Source organism: Pteropus medius, unplaced genomic scaffold (genome assembly GCF_902729225.1).
Source record: "Pteropus medius unplaced genomic scaffold, Ma_sr-lr_union100, whole genome shotgun sequence".
NCBI lineage: Eukaryota > Metazoa > Chordata > Mammalia > Chiroptera > Pteropodidae > Pteropus > Pteropus medius.
Window position 1 is genome coordinate 4,192,767 of NW_024343733.1, and position 11,234 is coordinate 4,204,000.

Genomic DNA, 11,234 nt, shown 5'->3' on the forward strand with positions numbered 1-11,234 from the left:
TGTCCGGGTTTCCTCACCTGTCAAAATGAGGATCGTAACAGTATCCGCCTCCCAGGACTGTACCGAGGAGTCAAGTGTTTACAATGCTGCCTGAAAATTAGATGTAACTTCTGCTGCTCCTGGAAACAGAACCCACTGTAGTGACACCAAGGCAAAAGCACTTCCGTGTCATGACAGGCTTACAGACATGTAAGTGTTCCCGCCAATCCGTTTTCTAAAATCTACATGAGTTAAAATGAGAAGACCCAGCTCAGAATTTCTGCCAGTGCCATAAGCTGCCCAGCTGCATGGGAACCACCTGGGTTGCTTATCGAAATTGCAAAACCCCAGATCTCACCTCAGACCTACTGAGGCTCTCTGGGGTCAAAGTCCTGCATTTTAACTAGCATCCTACATGATCGTGAGGTGCCCTAAAGTTAGAAAAGTAGGACCACAAAAGGAGAAAAGTAGAGTTAAGAACTAGTGACACCTGTGGAGCCCAGATACCGCTCTTAGGAATCCAACAAAGCTGTCTCCAAAACTTCATCCCGGTATTACCTTCGGTCGCAATTTTGTCCAATTATTTTATAATCTGTAACAGCATATGTTTATCATTTTCTGTAAAGTGACTATTTTTACAAAAGTAAACTTATTTTAAAAGGGAAATTTACTTCATTATTGCAAATGAAAAATAGGTATCTTGCCATGATTAGACAACTATGAAAGTAAATACAACTTTTTAAAATAACGTTATTAAATTCTACCTAGACACTGTCACCTGCAGATGCTCTGAATCTGCAGAGCACCTTCATTAAAAAAATAATAATAATCAGTAAGTGTTAGGTGTTACAGACCTACTAGCACCGCATGGAGATTTTCTCCTTGATGAAATGATGGGAAGGAAAACGAAAGGAGAATAACTTCCTCACCGGGTGACTCAGTGTCGTTTAATGTTGTGACTAAGCACCGCCTCAAGTCATTTCATTTCCTAGTGAATCGCGGTGCATACTTTCTGCAGGACTAAGTAGTCTTCGTCTGAAAGTTTACTGACTCTGGATTTGCAAAAATGAATGAATGAATGAATAGATAGATAGATAGATAGATAGATAGATAGATAGATAGATAGATAAGGAACAACAACAAAAAGGCCCTACAATATTCAAGACCCTGGTAGGAATGGTCTGTGCCATCTCAGTGAGTCGCCGGACCTCCCTCAGATGTCACTCTCAGAGGGTGAGGGCATCAGGATTTAACTCTCTTCGCTCACTTCCCATGCTTTGTGACCTTGGGCGAGTCTCCAGAACCCTTCCTTTCCGCGGCATAAAATGAGATGATACTCGTTCAAGCCGAAATGAAATAAAATGGTGTATAAAAAGCCCTAACGGAGGATGACACATGGTTGATGTTCAGTAAATAGTAGCTTTTAAAAATTACCAAGACTTCATATTTTTAACCGCTTTTGATAGAGCTCTTTGGAAAACACTATTCTACTTCCTAAATACAGTGTAACTACTTGATGACTCAGGGTTATCGTTTTGAAGTTTTGAATGTCTCTGCAGTCATTCTATTGTCGCTGGATGCATTTCAAACAGCTTCCCATATTCACCCTCCTGTTTGGCCATTTCACATACACAGTGGGCTGATCACCAAGCTAAATGTCACCTATAGAGAACTGATTAAACCATAGAAAAAGTACATGGGTAACCAATAAAATGCGAAACGATACTCCAGCAGTAATCAGAAAAATACAAATTTATGCAATGACATGTTTTCTGTCCATCAGCATAGCAAATAGTAAAAAGTGCAATATTTTCTAAGGCTGGTGAGAATATGACAGATAAGCACTTTCATACACTCATGGTGAGAGTGTAAGTTGGTAAAACCCTTCTGAAGAGCATATGCCCTCTGACCCAGCAATTGCATTTCTAAAAAGCTGTGCATCAGAATCTCTTCCACGTGCACACAAGGTTGTATGTGCAAAACCACAAGTGTTGGTGAGAATGTGGAGAAGTTGGAACCCTTGTGCATTGCTGGTGGGAATATAAAATAGTACAGCTGCTCTGGAAAAGGTATGGTGGTTTCTCAAAAAATTAAATGTGGAATTACCATATGATCCAGAAATTCCACTTTTGGGTATGTACCAAAAATAATTGAAAGCAAGGACTTGAACTGATATCCATATATAAATGTTCATAGCAGCATTATTCATAATAGCAAAGAGGTGGGAAAAACTCGAGTATCCATCAGCAGATGAACAGATGAACAAAATGTGGTGTAGCCATGCAATGGAATATTATTCAGTCATGAAAAGGAATGAAGTACGGATACATATGGATGACCCCTGAAAACATTATGTTAACTTTATTTAACTTAGACCCAAAAGGACAAATACCACTTATATGAGATACCTGGCATGGTCAGATTCATAGAGGCAGAAAGTAGAATTATGATTGCCAGGGGCTGGGGGAGAGGACAATGGGCGGGGTCTTGTTAATTGGATACAGAGTTTCAATTTGGAAAGATGAAAAGGTGTGGAGATGGATGGTGGTGATTATTACACAATAATGTGAATGTACTTAACGCCACCAGACTATACACTTATAAATGGTTAAAATGGTAAATTTTATGTTAAGTATATTTTACCACAATTTATTTTAAATGCAGTGCTAAGGCAAAAAGTATCTGTTCTGAGCAGAATTTTGGTGACCTGGGGGACTTTCTTCTTCTGATTTCATCTTCAAAACTATGTGTAATAGGACAGAGTATATTGCAAACATTGTCTCAAAATAAGCAGAATGTTACTGAGTTTGTTTTGTTTCATTGTTTCTCCTATTCACCTTCATTCTCATAAAAATACTAACAACAAAATGCTAATGTTTATTAAACAATTAATAATTAAACAATTAAACATTGGGATAAGTATGCTCTTCACAAAATTTATAGATTATGAAGATTAGATACTATATGTATAAAGAGCTTAGCACGGGTCCTTAGTTATTTTTGTTTTTATTTCTTTAATTCTCAAAATGATTCCAATGACCTAGGTATTATTGGTATCCCCATTCCATTGGCAAGAAAAACCAGGGTTCAGAGAAGTTCGGTGATTTGTCCGAGGCCACACAGCACATGGCAGAGTTGAGGCTAAAAAGCTCCAACAGTCAAACTCTAACGTCCACGAGCTTGATCACTGTGCTGAGAATACTTGCCAAGTCTTTGATTTTATGAGAAGATTCTAACTGTTCCTAAAAGTGCACCAAAGCAAGTTATTTTTAATTTAAAATATCATTTACTTAGTTATTATTATAGTTAAATATATTAAAGTATCTCTCGCTATCTTCAAAGTATTAAATGATTTATTCAAAATAACATAATTAAAAAGCCCATAATTTACAAGACCCCTCTTTCCTACCCTTCTCCATCTTATTTTTCTTGTCCAATTCCCCAGAGGCAGCCACCCCTCAACCTTATTTAGATCTTTTCCCCCGGTACTTACCACCATTCCAAATAAGAAACTTATACTGCAATTTCTTAATTTATCAATTTAGCATGTTTATTGGCTTGCTTCTCTCACACTAACACTACTTACTCTCCTCCTATCTCGCCAACATCATTACACAGCAGTTTGGGAAATGTCTATACTGTGACCATGTAAATATTGTTTACCACCAAAACCAGTAAATGCATATGACCACGCCCCCTTTCTCGTACAACGCTTTGCTTGCTTTTTCCTAGAGTTAATAATTGACTTGGCTTTCCCCTCCCCCCACCCTCCACTGGTCTTCTACGTATCGTTTCTAAGTATTTTTCCAAGTTCTCCGATATCTCTGCCACGGACCTATCGACATTGTCTCTACATTTAAAGGATCCATTTCATGTTTTTCCTGGAGACCTCCTCCCAGAGTGTCCACTTTCTTGCTTAAACCTGGACAAGTTGCTCGGTAGGGCTTGGTGCGTTATCTCTCTGCCATTGTCCTCAGAATCCCCTTTGCTTCTCACCGATTTCGAATGTCTTCTTCCAAAGAAGAGGATCATATCTTGCTCTTTCTTATTTCACTCTTTCGTTTTGCTGGGACGCTTTTCCAAAAGCTTACTAAAAAAGGATAAAAGTCTCTGCATGCTTGAAAACATCTTTGTTCTAACCTTGCTCTTCAGTGATAGCTTGGCTGGGCATAGATGTCTAGATTGGAAAGCTGGTGATTGGAAAGCAGAGTATGCTAAAACCATGCAAACATACCCTATGTTCATGTGTAAATCAGGCTCAGATGATAATACATGGGTTATGCCTTATTATTCCTTTCTTATTCCTTAATATAGTTTTAATGGAGATTCTGGAAGAAGCAAAGACAAATGCAGAGTATTTAGTCTGCCATGTTTAACTGGAAATCCCTCCAACAGCCTTACATCTCCCAATATTTGTTGAACTCTCTCATCCACTGTTGTCTCTCCTTTCATTCTCTTCGTCCTTGTGGGTTAATACTTTTTTATTCTTTATTATCTTTTAGTCAGGTTTTGGAAGGAAGAGAAAATAACTGTGGCTCCCAATGTACGATTTGTAATTGGAGATTCCACAATGGTTTATTAAATGAAACCCAGATGTCTTGAATCATATAATTAAATATCCATGCATGTGAACAAATGGCGAGCCCTTTAAAAGATGAATTTTCGTGTCCTCTTTTCTCTTTGCCTGAGAAGACCACCTTTGTATTCTCCTATGGGGTTTCTACTCCTAAGCTCAACTGGTTAATACCTAAGGAAGGTAAATTGCTTCCTGTATGCATAAAATTACCAATGGAACTAGACATCCTTTTCCTATTTGCAGACAAAGCTTTAAATAATGGGCAGGATATGCGATCCTCGAACCTTAATCATAATCTTGCTTTTATTTTTGTTTTATTTTATTTTAAAGAAAGGGCGGAAGCTTGGTGAAATTTGCTGGTGAAAAGATTGGGGCTAAAATACTAGTAACCTCTATTTTTAAAGAAATGTTAAAGTTTTTTTTAAAACCAGGATGCTTAAATAACTGTGTACAGTCTTGAAGGCACTGTCCTTTGCTCTCAGATTGGTTTCTGCTAGGGGATGATTTTTCCAGAAGTAGAATGCTGAGCTAGAGCTTGAAGTACAAAAGTTAGGAACCAATACTTGTGAAAGGAAGAGGAGAGAAGCATGTGAGATCATAGAAAATATACATATTGGTCTCCGCCCCAGCTTCTGACACGGAGCTTCTGAAACCCTTGTAAATTCCTAAGTGATAAGCACTAGGAGCATCTTTCGTTCCATTGAGGTGACTCTGGGTGGGCTCCTGGATGGTGTCTCAATAGGGGCTGGTCACCAGAAATACCGAGCCATGATTAGAAGGTTGGAATTTTCAGTTCCACCTCCCATTCTCTAGAGAGGGGCGAGGGACCGAAAAAGGAGTTAATAATCGATAGTGTCTGTGTGAGAAAGCCTCCATCAAAATCCCAATAGCATGGAGTTCAGGGAGCTTCCAGGTGAGTGAACACATATCCACATACTGGGAGAGTGATGCGCCCCAGCTCCACGGGGACAGAGGCTCCCTCACTCAGGTCCTTCCCAGACTTTACCCTGTGTATCTCTTCACCTGGCTGTGCATCTGTATCCTCCATCATATTCTTTACTCAACTGCTAAACGTAAGTGTTTCCCTGAGTTCTGTGAGGCACTCTAGTAAAGTAACTGAACCCAAGAAGGGGGTCGCGAGAACCTCTGATTAATAGCCAATCGGTCAGAAGTACAGGTGACAACTTGGACTTATATTGGGCACTTGAAGTGGGAGGAAGGGAGTGGTCTTGTGGGACTGAACCCTTAACCTGTGGGGCCTGATACTACCTCCAGAAAGTCACTGTCAGAATGAAGTTAAATTGTAGTACACCCAGCTGGTGCTGCAGAATTGCTCGGTGTGAGATAAACCCCCATACATCTGGAGTCAGAGGTGTTGTGAGTGTGGTAGCAGTGTGGGATTTTCCTAAACAAAGTCGAACTGGGCAGAGGGAAAAGTCCAACCAACTCGATAGGAAGCTGTACATCAATGCCCGCCTGTCGAAGTTGTCTGAGTTGGGCTGAGGTAGCATGGATTCCCATCCCATCCCTGCCTCCTTGAGAATTACTCCAAAGGAACCGACAGCAGAACCCATCTCTTGATCATGCAGCTGGGCAGCAAGTCCTTCTTTGAGGAGGATCTGGGCAGCCCACCTCCAAGTGCATCATTATTGTACGAATCTCCTGTGGCTGCTGTAACAAGTTAGCACCAACACAGTGACCAAAAACAACACAAATTGATCATCTTAGAATTCTGGAGGTCGGAAATCCAAAATCGTCTCACTGGGCTAAAGTCAAGGTGTTGTGTATAGTGGAGAATCCATTCCTTTACCTTTTCTGTCTTCTGCCGACAATTCTGGGCTCATGGCTCCCAGACAGCAATCATATCACTCTGACCTCTGCTCCCCCCGTCACATCTTTGTCTGACTTTTCTGCCTCCCTCTTTCACGTACAAAGATCCTTGTGATTGCACTGGGCCCACTGGATAATCCAGGATAATCTCCCCATCACAAGACCCTTAATTTAATCACATCTGCAAAGTCCCTTGCATCGTGTAAGGTCACATAGTCACAGGTTCCAGGAATTAGAATGTGGACATCCTTGGGAGGCCGTAGACTAGCTGATAAGGGTAGCATGGACAGGATACACTGAATTCGGGCCCTACATTTGTCTGCAACAATATCTCATGTGAATCGAGAGTTTCCTCTGTCCCAAGCACAGTGCTGAGTGCTCGCCGTGAACATCTCACTCACTTCTCTCAACAGTTCTCTGAGGTAGGTACTATGATTATCATCCTTATTTTGCAGATGGGGAACTTGACGTCCAAAGAGGTTAAGCTCTTTGCCTTTGGTCAACAGCCAGTCGTGGAAGAGCCCTAATTCATACGCTGGTCTGCCTGACTCCAGAGCTGGTACCCTCAGCTTCGTCTCTCCAATTTCCCTTTGCTTCTTGCTCACGTTAGGTCTTTGGGCTGCTAAACAAAACCACCTCCCCTCACCCTACGTGCCAGCTCAGGGTGGCACACCACAAAGGCGCAATAAATATTTGTTGAATTTAACACCCCAAAAAAGTAATCACTTGCCAGTTTCCCCGTGACCCTTGGGGCATTCCCAGATTCCCAGTTCTCATTCTTGAATCTAATAAACTTTTATTGGGCATTTATGTGCCAGGCACTGGAAAAAATTCAAAGATGAATAAAACATGTGGTTTACTTCCAAGGAGCTCACTTTCCAATGCGGGGGTCATGATCATGACCTTGGAGTTATTTAAAATTTTTCTCTTTTTCCATCCCTTTGGATAATCAGCAATGAATTTGAAAACAGGAAGTATTGCTGTTGTTTTCCCTAAGTATCCACGATAGGAACCAAAAGAATAAGGAGGCTGGAAGCTCTTTCAGACTTTTTATCATATTGATATATATTTTACCTGTGCACATAGACAATATACAGGGACGATTTTAGGTTTTGTTTTTATCTTTTAAAAATGGGAGCAAATTCTACATATTAATCTTATGGTTGTTTTTCTGTTTAGGAATGCCTTGTGGATATATTTCCAAGCTTACTTCCTCTTAACTGTTTCATTCCCCTATTGATGCTCATCAAAATTGTTTCAAGCGTTTTCCCCCAAAACTTGCAGGAGAGGAGCTTCCTTTTGCAGCTCGAGTCCTGTTTACAACAGCCTTGAGGAATGACAGGTCTACCATTATGATTAAACCAATGGCGCCTCCTCCCCAGAATATTTCCAAAGAGTAAGCTTCCCCAATGCCTGCCTGCAGGACAAATCCAAATCCAAACAGCTTGGCCGACATACAAAGCTTGTCGGACTCTGGCCCCTGGAGTCACTCAGCCTTGCACTGTGACGGTCTACACATACGTCCCATGCCCCTGCTGGCTTTCTTCATTCAGCCTTCGTGATTTTCTTGCAGGCTCTCGAATGCACCAGCCTGTCCGGAATCCAGGGCTTCCAACATGCTCTCTTCTCTCTCTAGACAGCTTTTTCTGCTCTCTCTCATCATCAGAGTAAATTCTGTTCGTTCTTCAAGGATGCTGCAACACCACTTCCTTCAGATCCTCCTCGGCCCCTCCCAGCCTGGTCCTCCCTTACTTTCCTTCGCCCTGGTGACCTGCATCATACTTATGATTAACTTACTCAAGGTCTGTTTTGCCAACAATTGTCTCTGCCCTACTGGAGGGTGTCTCCTTTACCTGCTGTATCCCCAGGGCATAACACAGTCCACGGCAAGGGCACGTTGCAAGTGTCAATAAATGTTTGCCAAAAGAGTGATGATGAATGACTCATGGGGAAATTTTACTGCTTCTAGTTAGTACACAAATGCGTAGGTGCAGTCTCATGTTGAATATTTCGTTCCACTGACGATGATAAAAAAGAAAAATCACTTACCAAAATAAAGGCGTTCTAGTTTCTTTTTCAAAAGTACCTTATCTATTTTAAGAGTTGTCCTTTTCTCGTGTTTTTTATTAATTCATTAATGGCTTTAATCACTGTAATCCGATCTGTTTTAGAAGAGTCTTTAATAATCCAATTATCCGGAGCTGAACTCGTGTATTGCTTCTCTCGTCTCTTGCTCATGGTGGATGGTTTCCTTGTGTGTTTTGTCCTTTTGAACTAGATCTTTATCTGTGGGAATCCTATACATCTAGGCTGAAGGTCTGTCCTTCCAGAGTTTGTGTTGGACTAATTTATTGGTTTGGGGATTCCCCAGAATGTAAATTTGAACCCCAAACCTATGTGAGTATAGTCTCACTGTGACAAATTCAGCAAAGGCATTTCTTTCCCGCCCGGAGCCCAGAATAAGACAAATAAGAGCCCTTGCCATCTTCCTGTGCTGGGAAGACAGATTTTTCTTGTTCCTTCCCCACCTCCACGCGTTCCCTGAGTGTGGAGCTCTTTGAGAGTCCTGGTGTAGAGGCCAAAGTTCCAGTTCCCCCAAAGCTTTGTCCCCTATCCTTTGGGACCATCACAGCACAAACCAAGCCCCTCCACCAGCCCATGCAGACCATCCTTACCGCTGATTTTTGTGCCCTCTTTTTCTGACTCCTGAGGATTGTCCCTATTTTCTGGCATTTAAAAGGGTGTTCGTTATATTTTATCCAGCTTTTCTAGATGACTATTAAATATAGGAAAGTTTTTAAATTATCTAGTCCAAAACATTGTCAAAAATAGAAACCCGGTAGATTAATTTTTAGACCTTTCTCTCGTTCTGTGTGCATGAGTATATTTTTTTAAAGGTCACTTTGTTCTCTTATTCTCTGTATATTTACCACTTTTCTCCTATTCTTTTATCTTAAACAGTTGCATTACAGAAGAAAAATTCCTTATGCTAATAATTTCTCATGTATAAATTATTCTTTTTTTCCCCCTTAGTATTTGGCTCTTCTTTCTGGTTCTTTTTCATCTTTTTCTAACTATTCTTTTATGAAATTTTCCAGTGAACGGGCACCAAAAATAGCTAGTATTTGATCTACATGTCACCTGCTAATTTAACTGCTCTCCTCCTTAGAAAGAAAGAAAGAAAGGAAGGAAGGAAGGAAGGAAGGAAGGAAGGAAGGAAGGAAGGAAGGAAGGAAGGAAGGAAGGAAGGGAAGAAAGGAAGAAGGAAGGAAGGAAGGAAGGAAGGAAAGAAATCTGTCTCAATCTTACAGGAAAAAAAAATCTTGAGGTTGACAAAACTAGCAATGTTTCTACACATCCCACTGTCAAAATGCTGGCAAACTTGGAAACACTGGGTAGCTAAGCTTTTAAAAATTCAGTACTAGTACTACAAATATAAGTCATATTTATAAATCAAATGGTAATTCTAACGTGCTTAAAACTTTTTTAGGCATAGATCAATTAATTTTGGTCTTAGATCTAGGTACGTATCTATATAAATATTTCTATTTTTATACAAGTATATCAGTGTATGTTATACATGTGATATTTGCAGCCTAGAAATGTTATTGCAGAGGGTCCAGTTTATAATACTGTCCATCCTTATTCATAGCTTACTTGGTATTCTCATTTACATAATACCAAGTGAAAATTAGGTAAGTATTGAAGTGACTACTTTTGTCACTGCTCTAATTAGGATTACACATTAACTAACTTATAAAGAAATCACTCTCCACTCTCCATGATAGAAACATTAGCAACTGAAATAGTTTACAAGCAGAGCCGCAAACATTTTTCAAAATAACTTTAAAAAGATTTCCTTAGTTATGTCAGCTTTGGTTAATGAATATTCTTCCTGCCTTTTCTTCTCAATCTCCAAAAAGTTTTAAGAGTTTGTAAATCCCAGTCTTAGGGATTTAGAAGATTGTCACTGTATCAGTTATCTGTTGCTGCATAACAGACCACACCTAAATGTCATGCCTTCAAATGACCATCGTTGCATCTGCTCCTGAGCGTGTGGGTCAGGAACTCCAGCAGGGCTCAGAGGGGGGCAGTTCATTTGGTGTCAGCTGGGGTGGCTTCACGTGAGGCTGGAAGATCCAAGCTGGCCTCAGTCACAGGGCTGTGACTTCAGCTGGAATGGCTCAAACAACTGGGGACCGTATAGGACAGCTGGGCCCTCCTTTCTTATGATGTGGGCTGGACTCCTTCGTGTGTCTGGGGCCTCCTTTCTGGCTGTTGGCCAGGTTCCTGCGGCCCCTCCTTTTGGCCTCTTTCCCCAGCAGGATAGCCTGGGCTTCTTGACATGGCAGATAGCATCCCCTCTAGTTAAGGTTAAAACATATGGGGCTCAGCCTACAAGTCCCAGAACAGCATTTCCACCACATTCTATTTGTCAAAGCAAGTCAAAGTCCAGCCTAGATTCAAGGACTGAGGAAACAGACCACCTCTTTAGTGGAGGAGCTTCAAGTACCCATAGGGATGGGAGGAATTGTTGGCAGCCACCTTTGCAGACAATGTACCATAGCCACTTTATCCAAATAAATAGCACCCATTCCATTTATTGAGTTGCTACAAATCAACGGCAGAGCTTATCAACTATAGTTTAGTAGTAGTATTAGGATAGTTTGTGATACTTGGATTAAATATGTCAAGGTACTTTCCCAACAGAAATCTATTTAGGGCAGTATTTGAACATCGCTATTATTTTTCAGCGCTTGCGATTTCAAGAGAGAAGGTTCAGTCTCCCTTGATTAATATTAAAGCGTAAGCTAGATCTACCTTGTCTTTAGGATCTGAGGGATTACCT